This window comes from Agelaius phoeniceus, chromosome 13 (assembly GCF_051311805.1).
Source record: "Agelaius phoeniceus isolate bAgePho1 chromosome 13, bAgePho1.hap1, whole genome shotgun sequence".
Classification (NCBI taxonomy): domain Eukaryota; kingdom Metazoa; phylum Chordata; class Aves; order Passeriformes; family Icteridae; genus Agelaius; species Agelaius phoeniceus.
This window is the reverse complement of record NC_135277.1, coordinates 17817680-17833143: the sequence shown is the minus strand read 5'-3', so window position 1 is coordinate 17833143 and position 15464 is coordinate 17817680. Positions and strand designations below refer to the sequence as shown.

General features: G+C 44.1%; 1 protein-coding gene across 8 annotated transcripts in view; it reads left to right on the top strand.

The window, feature by feature from the left end:
* Positions 1-15464, top strand: part of NEO1 (neogenin 1) — a 182373-nt gene that overhangs the window by 55022 nt on the left and 111887 nt on the right. The gene's annotated exons all lie outside the window — the stretch shown is intronic.

Here is a 15464-nt window from a genome sequence, read left to right as displayed (position 1 = left end):
TCCTCTGCTCCTGGTGCTGTAATATTTTCTCTATTCAGTCTTCTGTTGTATTTTTGATGAGGTTTTAATAAACCTTTTCAATTTTTGGGAGTGAGCATCATTTCTCACAGAAAGGGATGCTCTGCCCTTGGAAAAATGGGAAGGTGCTTCCCAAGGAACATGAGCTGGTTCCATCAGCTCAGGGAAACTGGGACTGTGGCTCTCATTGTACTGGCTGGCAGTTGGCATGTGTTCTGTTCCTGTAAGCAGCTTAATGTGGGGTATTTCTCAGAAAATGCTGGAGATCAGCAAAGCTGCAATGAATGGATTAAGAGAAGTGTCAGGTGTCTGAAATCACAATGGAGATTTACCATAGCTTAGAAGGAGGAAGAAAACAGGATTTTGCTTTCTTTATGTATAAATAACCTTAAAATAACTTTCTCTGCTTGTATGTGGAGAATTACCTGCTCTGAAACATTTGGGAAGCTCCTAATAGCAGTGTGTACAATCCCTGCAGGACTGGGAGATGGGTAGGGATGGAGGAGTTGTATTTTTCTGTTTCTTGAGTATCAGGTGTGAACAAGGAAGCCTGAAAAGTAACAATGAACCAAATACACACAAATTTTCCATTAAAAAGCCCAAGTGATAACCTCAGAACCCTTCGGTGTTTTGAATACCTTTTAGACTTGCTATGTGACAGCTTTATTTTTGGGGATAGGAAGCAGTGAGGGAGTGAAGTTTGCAGGTAAAAATAAAGATTATGTCTGGGAAAAGTGATTTGTTCTGTCACTTGCTTATTTCTCAGGGCTTGGTATTGTCAGCTTGTGTCTTGTAAACAATCAAGCAGGAAGAGACTTGTAATTACTGAGTAAGGGTGAGACTTCAAAAACCAACCCAATGAGAAAAACAAGGTAAACTAAGGCACTGTAACTAGAAAAAAAAGCCTGTGAAGCGATTTCCCTTTGTTTCTCTAATGATGTTTGCCAGCCTTTTTCAAACAGTTTTTTTTTCCTTTGCTTAATAAATGTCTGGGGGTAATGAATTCTTCCTGAGTGGTGCTCCTGCATCTCCCAGAGCTGCTGCTTCCATCGTTTGTATTCGCATGTTGTTCCCATTAACTTGGCTTGTAGCATTGTTGTGAAACATCAGCAGTGTCAGAAATAGAAAAATTGGGGTTTTATACCTTAAAAGAGTGACTTTGAGAATCTCTTAACGAGGAATAGATTGCCGAGCTTCTTGGCAATGAGGACAATAAAGGCAGTTCTCCCACACTTCTCTGCAGCAATTACCACCTCCTTGCCTCGCTGCTGTCGGGATTAATTCTGCTGCTTTCCACGTGAGAGCCTTCAGCCTCCTGCCTCTGCTATCAGACAGCTCTATATGATCATTAGGTGAGGTTAATGGGGTTAAAAATGAAGGTAAGCCAAAATGTCTGCTGAATTTCCACTTCCATTTTCTCCTAGCTAGGTAGAAGGTATCATTTCAATTGATATTTTCTAAAATGATGGAATCTTTAAGAGCCTTTTAGTACTTGTGGAGGAACCCAAGTACTTGGGAAAAAAAAAAAAGGAAACCCAAGAGCCTACTTAAAAAGAACCTACAACAAACAACAATGCAGTTCTGGTGAGGTTTTTTCCCCAAAAAATCTCAGGTAGAAAACAGAACAAATACAGTCTAGCCCAAGACAAGAAGGACCTTCCCCACACAACCAGTTGCCCCTTTGGCACACATTGGCCTGACAGCTGTGTATTTAGATTATTGATTAATTCCATGCAATAAAAATGGTACTTTTATTGCCCACAGCTAGAGGAAATGCTGGTGACACATGTTGTGCATTGCCTTTTGCCATCCTGTGCTTTGGAAAGCTGCCCCAGAGCATCCTCTGGCTGCAGTGCTGCAGAGCTTTGGCAGATGTGGGTGTGTGAAAACCCATTTACCACCCCAGACAAGTGCCAAGAGCTGGGCAAGACCATGCTGAGTTTAATCCTCTTGTTGGGGAAAAGGCACTTGGGTTGCTGAAGGCTTTGGAATAAGAGGTGGAATATTCAAATCCTGGTTTAGCCTGTTGCTTTTCTTGTCCTCATTTGAATCCCTTAGTTTTAACCGTGGTTTTTAATATTCCTTCCCACTCTTTGTTTTAATTGGCAGCTTTCAGGCTGTGGTGAGCGTGGGCATTGTTGGCACAGTAAGGGTTCCCCTTGGCCTCAAAATTCCAGTGGGAGGGAGCAAATTCCCCTCTTAATTGAGCAGTGGTTCCTCTGCTGTGTGTGAGTGTGGTGCTGCCATGCACCTGATCTCGAAAAGGGAACATGATGGAGTGTAGGTTGCATGTTTTAACAGCTTCTTACTCATTAAATAACTCTTAAAAAGGACAAGTTTAGGGGGGCAGGGCAAGGAAATGGAGTAATAACATGTTGTGTTCCATCCTGTGGATACAGGGCTGGAATTTTCAGTCTTGGAGCTGCACAGCTGGTGGATGATGCTGAGCATTCCACCTGCAGGAAGGTGGCCAAATTTGGATAAGTTTCTCAAGTTATTTAAAGGACTTCCTATATATATTCTAGTTTGAGGGATCTAATTTTTTTGGGGTTTTGGAACCTGAAGCTCTTTTGCTGCCATAGGATGACAGGGGGTTGATTAGTGAGCCACTGCATGAAAAACTGAACCCAAAACAGGCTCTGAGTGCCTGGGCCTGGAGTGCTGGGTCAGGGCTTGCAGGAGCTGTGTTAGAGAGAGGCTGGCTGGGATTTCATCAATTTGTGTGTCTGACCCTGCTCTGAGTGTGCTGTGGCAGGGGACTGGGTCATGGCAGCTTCCCTTGGCAATGTGCCCTTCAAGGACCTTCTCTGTGTGTGATGATCCATGAGAAGGCTCTGCTCTTTTGGAGGGGTGAGGATCAAGAGGTCCTGTGGCAACTGAGCCTTGCAAAGGAACTGATCTTTGCTGCCTTTAGATTTCTAAAAGTCAGAGGACACCATAAAATATTCCATTGTGAAGAACACTTGAGTTAGTCTGTAACTTGAAATTGTGTGCTGCTATTCCTTGGTAGGAAAGTGTTTGCTGTTCTGCCAGACTTGTAGTAGTAAATCCTTGATTTTTAGGTTGCAAACAAGCATAAATGTTAGTTTTCTTTAATGAGCAGCACTTTGGGGACATGGGTATCTCTTTCCCACTCAGGGTGAGCTCCACAGTTTGGTTCCTTCAAGCAGATGAAGGTTGAGTTTGTCATCTCCAGTTTCTAAGGGCAGTGAAGGGAGAAGGTGCTCATACAGTCCATGTAATGTGTAGGATTTCCCCATTGTTAGGATGGATTTGAAATAGGGAAAGTCAAAGGAACTGCCTAATTTATGTAAAGCCACAACACTTTAATCAGTGCCTTGGTACACTATGTTTTTTAATTGGCTTTTGAAATGCAAATCTGTCTTTGATACTTAAGTGCTAGTTAGATCTTAAGAAGGGTAGGGGGTTTAAAAAAGCTGCTGTAAAACATGGATTAAAAATAGATTTACAAAGTTTTGGAGATCTGTGTCAGTAATTCATCTTGGAAAAATAAATATGTATGTATTTTAATAAAAACTATAATGACACAAGCTGAAAATATTCCCAGGATGATCTTTCCCCAGTCACTGGTTACTGTGGCTTGGTTAAAGCTTTTATTAAGAGCACAGATGTACGAGGATCTAAAAGTTGGGAAGTGTGACAGGGGCATTGAGTTTGATCATGCAGACTTATTTGCCCTGTAAATCCATTTCAAGACTGCTCACTAAATTATTTGTTTCACCTCTTGTCATCTTCTTTCCCCAAGTGAATCCAGCTGTTTTTCTTCCTCTTCTTCCACTTATCCTTGCATTTGATAATTCTTGGCTTTGAGCTTTGTGTCATTTGCTTGGCTGTGATGAGGCAGCTGTGGCACTGCTGTGGTACAAACTTCAGGTGTGTCTGAGTTACATTAATTCAAAAGCACTTGCTGATAGCTTCTCACTTGTTTTTCCTCACCTCAACTAAATAATCTCCTTGAATTATTATTTCTCATTTAAACACTCACAGAAATTTTATTTTCAAGCCTTCATTTTGTAATTACTTTTAGAAAAGGTACAGACAAATCACTTCTGTTAAGAAATGCTCCTGCCATGTCAAGTCAAACTCTAAAATACTTCAGAAACCAGAAGGATTTGATATGTGCCTAGTAAAAGTGTAGTATCTCCTTTGGAGCCATTGAGCACATTGCAGGGGCAGCACAGGAGGGGGATGTCCCTGAAAGTGACTCTGGAAATGCCACAGTGAAGCTTCACGTGTTGTTTTGGGAGACTTCTGACTTCAAACTGGGGATGCTGGAGTCAGCCCATCGTGCCCATCCCTGGAAGAGGGATTTGGAGCAATTCCAGCCATACTCAGGCTCTTTGTTCCTGAGCATGGTGTTGTTCTCTGCTCTGCTGGCCTGGGTAAATCCCCTCCTGCTGCTGCTCCATCCTGCCCATCCACGGCTCCTCAGCACTGCTGTGCTGGGGCACAGGGCTGGGGCAGCTCATTGACAAAAGGGGCACTCCAGGAGTGCAGCCAAAGCTCCTGTGGCTGCTCTCTGTGTGGGGCCAGGTGTCCCCAGGCTGCTGTGACTGTGCCAGGTGTCACAGGGGCCCTGCAGGGAGGAGGGACCTGCCCTTGGTCAGGTTTTGCTGCTGAGAGCTCCTGCAGACATCAGAGAGAGAGAGGGAGTGGACTTTGCTTGGGAAATGGCTCCAGTTTTTAGCTGACCACATTGCCTCTTCAAGATTTATTTGCATCTTGTGTGTGCCCAGCCTGGGGCTCCCAAACTGATGGCTGGAGAGCTGCAGGAGGCCTGCATGGGCTGTGGTGGTTCCTGAGGCTTGGAGGAGTTGATTGAGTTCTGAGCCAGGTGATGCCAGGGTCTGATCCTGCTTCTGGTGCAGCTCACGACACCAGCTCCAGATCCCCACGCTTTGCCTTTTCTCCATGGGCTAATAAAGAATTTCTCTACCATAAATTTCAAGTATTACTTGTTATAATGCACCAAGGTGCTGCAGACCAGGAGGGCAGGTAGAGATAAGGAATTCTGTATCCATTACAGAATGGATGGTAGGCAGTGGGTGAAATTGTCACCAAGAAATCATTCTCCATTATCAGGCCATAAAATCATTATCCAGGCCATTCCCTGAGCACAGCCTGTGGGAGGGAGCAGGACCTGGAGTTCAAGGTAGAGCTCTGCAAAGCTCAGCCTCAGAGGTGTGCTGTGTTTCCTTCTGGGCTGTTAGAGTGCTTAGCTATTGCATATCAATCACTTCTTTCTGTATAAATAATGCTGAAGAGATTAGGATTTTTTTCAAACATTAATTTAAGCTGAAATTTTATCTTTGCTTTTTTTTTACCATAACTACAAGGAGCTGCACAGAAGTAGCCAGATTATTTGGTGCTGTTTGCTCATGTCCTCTGAGAAGTTTGCCAAGCTCTAAAGATTGCAGCTGAGCAGTGTTTTATTTCTCACTAGACTCCATGTGCCATCCCAAAGCGAGAGAGAAGCTCAGAACAAACTGTCCCAGCTCTGCAGAGATGGGGTTAATTTAGGAATAACAGCACATTTTTATCCAGGATTGCACATTTCCTTTAACAGCAAGGAGAAAAAAGTAATCTTGATCTCATCTTTGTGAATAAAGAACATTCTGTATCTTGGAATTGGAAAAAACCTCAGAGCAGAGATACTTCAGAGGAGGGTATTTAAGAGCACTTAGCCAGTAAGTGACATGGGTGATAAATTTTCCTTGCAGAAATCTGTTTTTCTATGAAAAAAGCATCTGTGTTTTTCATAAATTGGCTTAGATCAAAATGCATTTCTTCATGACAGGTAAATGGCAAAGGTGGTTTTAACACAACTGCAGTTTGTACAGGTTCTGTCAGCTGTTACTGAAAGTATGAGAGTTTAGACACTTAAGACAATAAATACTCTGTTATTTGTCATTCTCAATTCTTGCAGTTCCCATTTGTCCAGTTAAAGTAGCAAAGAAAATCCATGTGAGCCTTTGAACTGGTCTGCAGTTCTTGGACTGAAGGCAAAGGTCCAGGTTCAAAACTATTATAAATTTTTAGTCTCAGATTGGGATTTAATACCAGAGTCTCTTGCCATGTCCAGGGCAGAGAAGGGCAGGACCTGCCTGCCTTGGATTATCACTGGAATCCTGGGGAAAGCCCACAGCAGGGAATGTGAACTCCTTGTTTCAAACTCTTCATTGACATCTAATAACCAAGTCAGAGCCCAGGTGAAGAGACTCTTAATTGCTTGTTTAAAACTAGTTCCTATTGAAAAACACAGGTTTTCTTAAGCTTTTATATTTCAAATTTATTTCACCTTCTATCAAACCAAACCCAGCAGCTCATTGTGACTAATACTATCCCTGTCCTGAATCCTGTGGGTCAGTGAGCCAGTTAAAGCTTATTTGTGCTTGCTGGAGGGTGACAAAAGGCTCTGCTGGGGCTGGAGCAGAGGGGGCACAGGGAGATGTGTGGCACTCGTGCCTGAGCTTCCTGCTTTGGTAATGATGTAACAGCACTGCTCAGTAAAAACCTTGTGCTTTCTAGACTGAAATTCATTCAAGTGCTTTGCAATGCAAGTCTTGTAACTGGCAAAGGGAATATCCTTTGTGCATGTAGTTCATAGGCAAAGTTATGTTCATGTACTTCAGAATAATATAAACTTACTGTAAATCATGAGAAATGGGAGCTCTTTGCAGCATATGTTCCATCTTGACCTTTGCCTTTGAAAATATGGCAGGTGATAGAGTTAATCTGTGGAGAAGCAGGGATTTGGTGGAAGGGAGCTGGGACCAAATCCCTGAAATCCCGTGAGCTGACCTCGGCTGGGGGGTCTGGATGGTGAGACAAGGACCAAGTGACACCATACTGATGGTGCATCAACAGCCCTGAACTAGAAACTTGGCTGAACTTTGTTTAGATTGGATTCTCATTTGTTAATGTTTTGACTCAGATCAGATTTTTCTCTCTCTCTGCTCTGCATGTCAGCACCAGCAATCCCTGTGTAATTCTGTTTGACAAGTTAGCACGGGGCTCGCTCGGAATCCCGAGCTGTCAGCACAGTGATGGTTACATCTGCAGCCTGTGCTCTTCACTCCCTCCCTGCCTGCTCCTGGGTGCAATCAGCAAGAGATTTCAGCTTTATTAGTGTACAGGGAAGGCTCTGTGTGCTGGCATTGTTCAGGGTTCTGACTGACTCAATATTGCTTTTTGAAAACGATAAGAAGCTGTGCTATTGCCCTAAGTGAAGGGTGACACAAAAGCAGCAAGGGTAAGAAGTATCAAGGCACAAGGGTATCTCTGATTAATGTTATATTTTTCTGTAACAAAAATTCAAGATGAAGTTCAATGACCCTGAAAAGGAAACAAAATGGAGGAAAAATATTTCGAATAAGGAAAAATTAGGTTATGACATTGGCTAGGGTTCAGTTCAGTGAGGTTAGTTCTTGGTAACATTGTTAAAAGCATAGGATATATTTCATCTTTCACATAAATATTCTGGGAATAAAGATGGTAAAAATTGTTAACTCTCCAAGCCCTATTCATTTGCATATAGAAACCCCTATTTTGGGGGAACATGTGGAAATGTCTCTGGATAATTTGTATATTTCTGTAAAGGTGTTCCTCTTCCTTCTCTAACAGCTTCTGAAGTTGGCCCTGGCTTAAATGCGTTGTCAATCTCCTCTTAAAAACAGAATAAAAATTAGGCAAAGAAAGGCTCTGTTGTGGAGAGACCTCTCAAAACCTGGTTCTGATACTCTGAGCTTCATGGCCAGCAGCTGCTGGGGGGGTCAGTGGTGTGCTGATGCCACCTGGGCTGTGCTGCTGTTGGATAATTTGCAGTTATACGGCTTTTAGTGTTTGCCTTTATCCTGCCACGCACCCTTCTTGTCTCCAGACACCTCTTTGAGCTGCATGTTTGTGTCTGTAAAAGTTCTTTGTGCTTTGTGTTTGTCTGCTGTTCTGTCAGCCTCCAAGCACCCTGGTTTTGGGGCTTGCTTTGCCATTCACGCGTCCCGAGGAGTTTGCAGTGAAATTGTTGCTTATTTCCTGTCTCTAAATGCCTGTTGTCAGGTACCAGCTGTCTTTGTCACTGTCTATAGAGTTGCCTGCAAAAGTTTTTCAGATCTTTCCTTTCTTCCAGTTTTGTGATAAATTTATCCTGACAGTCCTCTCTGTGCATTAATCTTCTTTGAATAGCTTGTTCACATGAGCTTCCGTAATTGATAGCCTCGCCTGGAACTAAAATTATTTAACCTGTCAAGCTCTTTTCTTCCACCACAACCCTCGGATCTTATTCTTCTTTTGTTATGGCTCTTGATTTTGTTTTAGGAAGAGTAATTGTGAGCCTGTAGGCTTCTTATTTTTAGGCAGTCTATTGATGAAGACCTGAAGTTCCTTAAATGATGAGGCAATCTGTGTGCCTTATCTTTAGGGCTTCTCTTGAAATCCCACAGGGCTTTCATTGGTCTTGCTATTAGAATGATCTTCAGCAGCAGCAAATAAATGACTGCATGGTTTGCATGCCCTCAGTTCATTTTTTCTGGCATTAGAATGTTGTTTTAGCTGTTTCTTGGTGTCTGTGGAAGTCAGATTCATTAGCTGCTGCAGCTTTTCCTGCTGCTGCTGCTGCTGGAGCTTTTGTGTTGTTTGGCCCTTGGACTGCCAGTCCTGTCTCCAATTTTCATGATGCTATTTCACCTCCTCCATCAGAAGATCTATTCTTGGTTTGTTTGCAGGGAATGTGAACTCCTTGTTTTGAAACTCTTCATTGACATCTAATAACCAAGTCAGAGCCCAGGTGAAGAGACTCTTAATTGCTTGTTTAAAGCTAGTTCCTATTGAAAAACACAGGTTTTCTTAAGCTTTTATATTTCAAATTGCCACTCCTTGCAGCACCTCTTGAGCCTGACCATGTGCTATGGACAGACATCCTCACCTCACTCCCACTGCTTTTCTTGGAGTTGTGGTTGTCAGTGGTGACCTCTGTATTTTTGAACATCTTCTTTCAGTGATGTTGTTGCTCCCATTTCATTTCTGAAATAATTTATTCATCTCCTCTTGATATCACCTAACTAGAATTTGGAATTGCTTGTTTTGCCAGGTAGAACATCATATTATGCTGATGTGTTTTCCTTGTCCAAACACCCTCTAAAATTTTTGGATGTGTAGTAGATAAAGGGGAGAAATTGTTCCCTATGAGGGTGGTGAGGCCCTGGCACAGGTTGCCCAGAGAAGCTGTGGCTGCCCCTGCATCCCTGGAGGTGTCCAAGGCCAGGTTGGACAATATTTTCTCCAATATTTTGCTATTTTTCAGTATGTTTTTTTGTGGACCTTGCCCATGTCAGCAGATAATTGAGCTTGAAAGGGGCCTTGGGACGTGTGGAGTTCAGTTGTTTGTTCAGAAGAGCTCTGAGGTGCCAGCTGGTCACTTGGTGTGTCACTGTAGTGACAGCACCTGTGTCTGTGGGTGTTACTGATGTGTCCAGTGACATTTTGCTCTCATTCTGGCCAAGGGACACTGGTTTTAATCAGCACATACCATGCTGTCATGGCTGTGTTCAGCCAGGTCAGGATTGTGCTTATGCTCTGACATTTCTCAGTTGTGTTCTGTATTCCAGGTACTTCCCATCTCTGTTTATCCAGCAAGGACATTTTTTAGGTTTTCCTCTCTCCATGTTACAATCCTTGTAAAAATCCCCATCCCTTCCCCAAGGAGCTGTCTCCTGCCCAGGTTTTTGGTTGTTTCTCCCCTGTCTGCTTTGCCTAGAGCAAGGGGGGAGAATGATGTGCTGCTTGGTGTTTGTAGCCAGGACTGGAAGCATCTGGCCTGTTCCTAATTCAGGTGCTGCTGGACTCGTGTTCTGCAGGACTGTTTGTAATTACAAAGTCTGCTCCATGTGCCAGTGAGATCCATGAAATATGGCTCATTAGCAGCAGTGTATTTTAAGCCATTTCACACCTCTGCCACTCCAACAAATGATGCTGAATAATGTTGGAGAGAAGGAGCTGTGATAATTTAATGAAGTGTCCACAGATGGCTGGACTTATTAATTTTTTAGCAGGGTTGGGGTGAGGAGCTGATGCACTAACAAAATAGGCAGCATCTTTGTGATGGCTGTGCTGCTGAAGGGTAGCAGATGTTGGAGCTGTCCTAACAGTAGGGGATCATGTTCCCATTCTCCAGGACCTCCTCGTGGTGCTGAAATCTCTACACTTCCCAAGAGGCTCTCTGGGGAAAGGAGTTACAGTTATGGATTTGTCATGAGTTCAAATTCGATCAGGCAGACAGGAATGGGGGAAAATTCAAGTGGCTGAAAATTGTGAGCAGTTTGTGGGATCATTCACAGACTAGTTGGATGAATTTCAGATGGAGAGTGGAAGAAGCTGGAGGGTGGAATGTTTAGAGCTGGTGCTGCTGGAGTTACTTTAGACTTGGGTAAGTTAGGAGAAACTTGAATAAAAGTTAACTCTGGGCAGCAAAGGCTTTTCACAGATGGTATCCAGGAGGGAACAGGATGGAAAACCTGCCAGCTGCTCCTGTGCTTTGCTTTTTCCATATTGCAATAGCAATGGGGGAAAAAACAGAAAACATTTGCTGAGCACATCGAGATGTCACAAGACGACCTGAAACCAGCCTTGGGAAAATGTTAATTGCACAAACATGTGATGTGTGTGTTTAGAGCAGTCTAATGCTTGTACTAAGTGTTATCCTAAATTCCAGTCAGAGCAGTGGCAACAGAGGGGACACAAGTGAGGAGAACTCCCAGAGGCTTGTGACCATTCCTACAGCCCTGCCCCAGGCAGGAAAAGGGGATTCCTCCCCAGCTTTCTCTTCCCTAGAGATGAAGAGATGGTTCTCATCTCTCCCTTCCTTTCTGCAGTGTTGATGTGCTCAGATGGGTCCCAAAGGGCTGGTAGGGCTCTGGGGGGTTGAGCTGTGCATGGCCATGGCACCCCTGTTAACCAGAGCAGGGTTTGCAGCCAGAGCTCAGGCAGGTGTCACTCTGCAGTTACTGCACTCAAGTGAGCCAGTTATTTAGTAATGGTTGATAATGAAGCTTTTTTCCTTTCAGTCTCCTTGGATATGATTGGCACTGGCTGCAGTTGCAGGGAGGCTGCTGAACTGGATTGGCATCTGGCTCAGGGCAGTGAATTCCCTGATTCTGCAGACTCCAGGAGATGAAATACTGGCTCCATTGAGGGCAGGAGACTACAGCCAGAATTTTAACCATCTGTGTTTTCTAGGAGCCTGGGAATTATTGCTCTTCTAGGCACATCTTTTTCAGAAATGGAGACAATGAGCCACAAATCTCAGTAAGGCTGAGACTGGGAATGCTGATTGAATGCACCACATTTGCATTAATAGATTGTTCATTCACATTCCTACCATTGCTCTGGGCTTGGATGAGGGGAAGGAAGAAACAAAAGGGAAGGAGAAAAGAGGCACAGAGTTGACTTCCCCACCTTCTCTGCCATTTGCATTGTCCTGGCAGAAATGAGGGGTTTGGGATGCATCTAATCCCTGTTATGTGCATGTGAGTGCACTGTTGCTTATGGGTTCTCCTGCCTGTGTTTAGAGAGCATTCCAAATGGAAAATCATCCTTCCTAAATTTAGTTTATTAACCTGCATTCTTGCTAGGTCAGTAGTATTTTCCTTTGGTGTCCTGAAATCGATTCCTAATGTATGTGCACTGCCACAGAATGATTAATGTGTGTACAAACATGAAAAAATTGTCTTCAATGTCAGAAGCCCAAAGTGTCATTTATCATGACATTCATTTACCAAAAGATGGGCTGATGTCTTCAACTGATTGTCCTGCCCCACATGGCTGAGGAGTGGGGGCTGCTCCCTCAGTTAGGAGTGACCTTCCATCCCTGGCAGTGCCCAAGGCCACCTTGGATGGGGCTTGCAGCACCCTGGCACAGTGGGAGGTGTCCCTGCATAGGGCAGGGGGTGCCACTGGATGGGCCTTAAGGTCCCTTCCACCCCAAACCATCCTGGGACTCTACTTACTCATCATTAGAACTTCTTGCTCAGCCTTTGTGGTTGAAGTGCTTGGGAAATACCAAGCACTGAGCAAAAAGTATCAACATTTTAAAAACTTAACTTTAAAAATAGTTGTAAAAGTGTTTGTAGTTTAACTAGACTGAATTGGCTTACATGGAAATGCCTCTAAAAATGACTATAGAAAGTTGAGGAAATGCTGGCTTAGAAGTTGATAATTGATGTTTTGAAGAGAGCAGCTCTGTAATGGAAAGGTTCTGGGCTGGGAGATGAAAGGATATTTTCTAGTGGCTCACTGCTGCAGGAGGTGTGCCAGCATTCTGGGACCTGCTCCTGGATTTATAAACAGATCTGCAAATTAATAGCAATTAAAGCCTGGGTTTGGAGTGCTTTTTGTAATGCATCATGATTGTTTTGTGGTTGTTTGTTAGCTGAAGCAAAGGGTCCTCCTCCACAGTGGAGGCTTTTAAGCAGTGCAAATTGCCAATAATTGTAGAATAAGAGAAAATTACTCTTTAGGACAAAATTATAGGCTAGGTTGAAATGTATATTTTAAAACCACACAGGACTATGACGAAATACAGGTTTTAGTGGCATTTAAGATGACTTGGAAAATGAACTGTAATTTCATTTCCAGTGAGTAATGAAACCATCTTGAATAAAGCTTATTTAACCTCAGTGGAGCACCTGCACACAACAGAAGGCACAAGGTCTGTCCTGTCCAGGAAATGAACAGCACTTGTCAGGGATTAAAATTAAAGGATATTTGAGCTGTATGTGAGAAATTGCAGGGCTTCAGTCCTCCAGGAACTTTCCTGCTTGTGCCTGAAGTAGGCAGGGTGGGGCTGTACCAGTGGGAGCTGCTGGGAGCAGAGATGGCAAAGGTGAGGTGAAAACAGAAGTGTCACAGGGTCACCTGGCTAAAGGAGGAGACCCAGGATTCCCTCCCAGGATGGGGAAAGAACTGGCTTCATATGCTTCATATGCTCTCTTAATAAATGAGAATATTGAGAGAGATAAGAATCAGAGGTAATTATGAACATATAATGGGTTCTGTCAAGAAGGAGGTTTTCAGAAAGGACAGATGCTTCAGAGCCTGGAGTTCAGAGGCTCAGGGTTAACAGCCTCATCAGCTGTAAGAACAACTTATTTACCCACTGAATTAGTGAGTGTGGCAAAGGAGGAGACCTTGGTACCCTTGCTGTGGCCTCCATGGTCTCACAGGAAGAATTAAATAATGCTCCAGACTGCCTAATGATGGAACTTGTGAGCACAGTGTGCAGATCAGGCAGGTGCACAGCTACCTTGGGATTGTGCTGGGACAGAGGGAGGGGGGATTCAGCACAGGAAAAGGTCCCTTGGCTTCTAGGATGGGCTGTGCAGAGCCTCTGAGATGGTTCCATCTTTGGGAAGATCCTTTCAATAGGCAGAGAAGCAGTTTTGTTGTATTTCTGTGGATGTGTGTGATCTTAAATGACTCTGGGCACTGGGGTTTGTGTTTCTGCCAGGGGTGCTTGGTGGGAGAGCAGGAGGCATTGGGGTCACTTGGAGCAAGGGAGGTTCTGGCTGGGTTCAAAGAGGGAGCTCTGCTCCATGGGGTGGAAGAGGTTGCCCAAAGGTTGTGCAGTCTCCACCCCTTGGGGATTTTTGAGGTCTGACTGGACAAATCCCCAAGTTACCAGCTCTGACCTTGTAGCTGATTCTGCTCTGCCTGGGTCCCTTCCTTCCAAAATTATCCCAGCATTCTGCATCTTTAAAGGTCAATGGGTGTTTGGGGATTGAGGGAGAGAAACTAAAGATTGTAGCTTCATTAAGCAGAAGGAAAGTTGAAAGAAAGAAGTTGGATTTTTTGTTCCTGTGAATACCTTGGAGGGACTGATGGATAAATATCAAAGATGCAAAATAATACCAAAACAAGGTCAAGATCAAAGGACTGCAAGTTGGTTGGAAATACTCTGGGAGGGGAAACTAGAAACAAAGTTTCTTGGAGGAATGAAATTCTGGAAGGAGTCCCCAGGTGGGACTCAGAGAGGGAAGAAAATCTGTAACAGTTGGAGATGAGCTGTACAGGATTATGGAAGGCACTTGACAGGACAGAAGTGATTTGCATGTCAGGATATATAAATCCTAATCCTAAATGTTAGGATATATGAATCCTCCTCTGTTAGCATTCAGTCTGCTGTCCTGTAGGATCATTCCTTCTACTGGTGCATTCCCAGTGCATTTGTGATAGGTATTAAGTGAGACTTGTGAAAATAGGGGTTGAACTGTGGCAGATTTGATCATTTCCTGTGCAGAATGCTTAGAGTGGGGTGACTGTGGCTGCCTGCCCATCCAGCTGTGCCCTCACTCTGCTCCTCAGCAGGATGGAGAGGAAATGAGATTAAAGTGACTGAGTCAAGATGGGATCACTCCCAGTTACTGTAATGGCAGAACAACCTTGACTTGTGGAAAATTAATTTAATTTCTTGACAACTAAAGTCATTTGAGTGGTAAGAAAAAACCAAACTAAAGTGCTCTCCCTGCCTGCTCCCCATTTCCCTGTTCAACTCCCTGCCTTCATTCCCAATTCTTCAGGCTCATGTGGTTTCCCCAGGGTGACAGCCAAAGCTGCCCTTCCTCCTCTCCCTCCTCCTCCTGTGACCTGCCCACTCCAGGATTGTACCTCACCCTTCCCTCACTGCTGTCCTGTGCTATTCCCTGTCCTGGATGTGTCCCCAGCTTCACTGGCTGCCTCAGCTGTGGCTCCAGCTGTGTCCCCAGCTCTTCCCACAACTCCTCCAAGGTTTGGCTTCCCCAGCCCAGCTGTGAAGCCATTAAATGGGCTCTGGGTGTTTCTGGAGAACATTTTTATGGAAAAGGTGACACAGGTTGTGCAGCACTACTGGGTCAGCTCTGTGGTGTGCCCTGGAGAAACTCCAGTCTCAGCCACACTGGGAATGTTCATACACAAATGAACATTCACATTATCTCAGTGTTTACCTTGTGGCCCTGTACTGAGGCTTTTGGGTAAGTGAAGGTGTTTTATAGGCTGCATTGGAGGAGCTGTGGCTGTTCCATCCCTGAAGTGTCCCAGGCTGGACAGGGCTTGGAGCACCTTGGGGTAGTGGAAGGTGTCCCTGTCCATGGCAGGGGTGGGACTGAATGAGCCTTAAGGTCCCTTCCAAGCCAAACCATTCCAGGATTCTGTGATTATTTGGTCTGTTTGCCTTTACACCATCCATGTTTAGGATTGTCCTGTCAGCTGTTAAGGTTTTTTAAGAGTTGGAGAGCATCTTAATGTTGTCTGATTTTTTAAGATTTTCTAAGCCTTCTGATGTTTACATTCTTGTAATGAACTTTCTCACACACTTTCTGTAAATAACTCATTGTTTTGCATTCCTTAATGGAGGAGGAGAAATTTGATGGACTGTTGGTTTGTCCAGTGTCATTGGA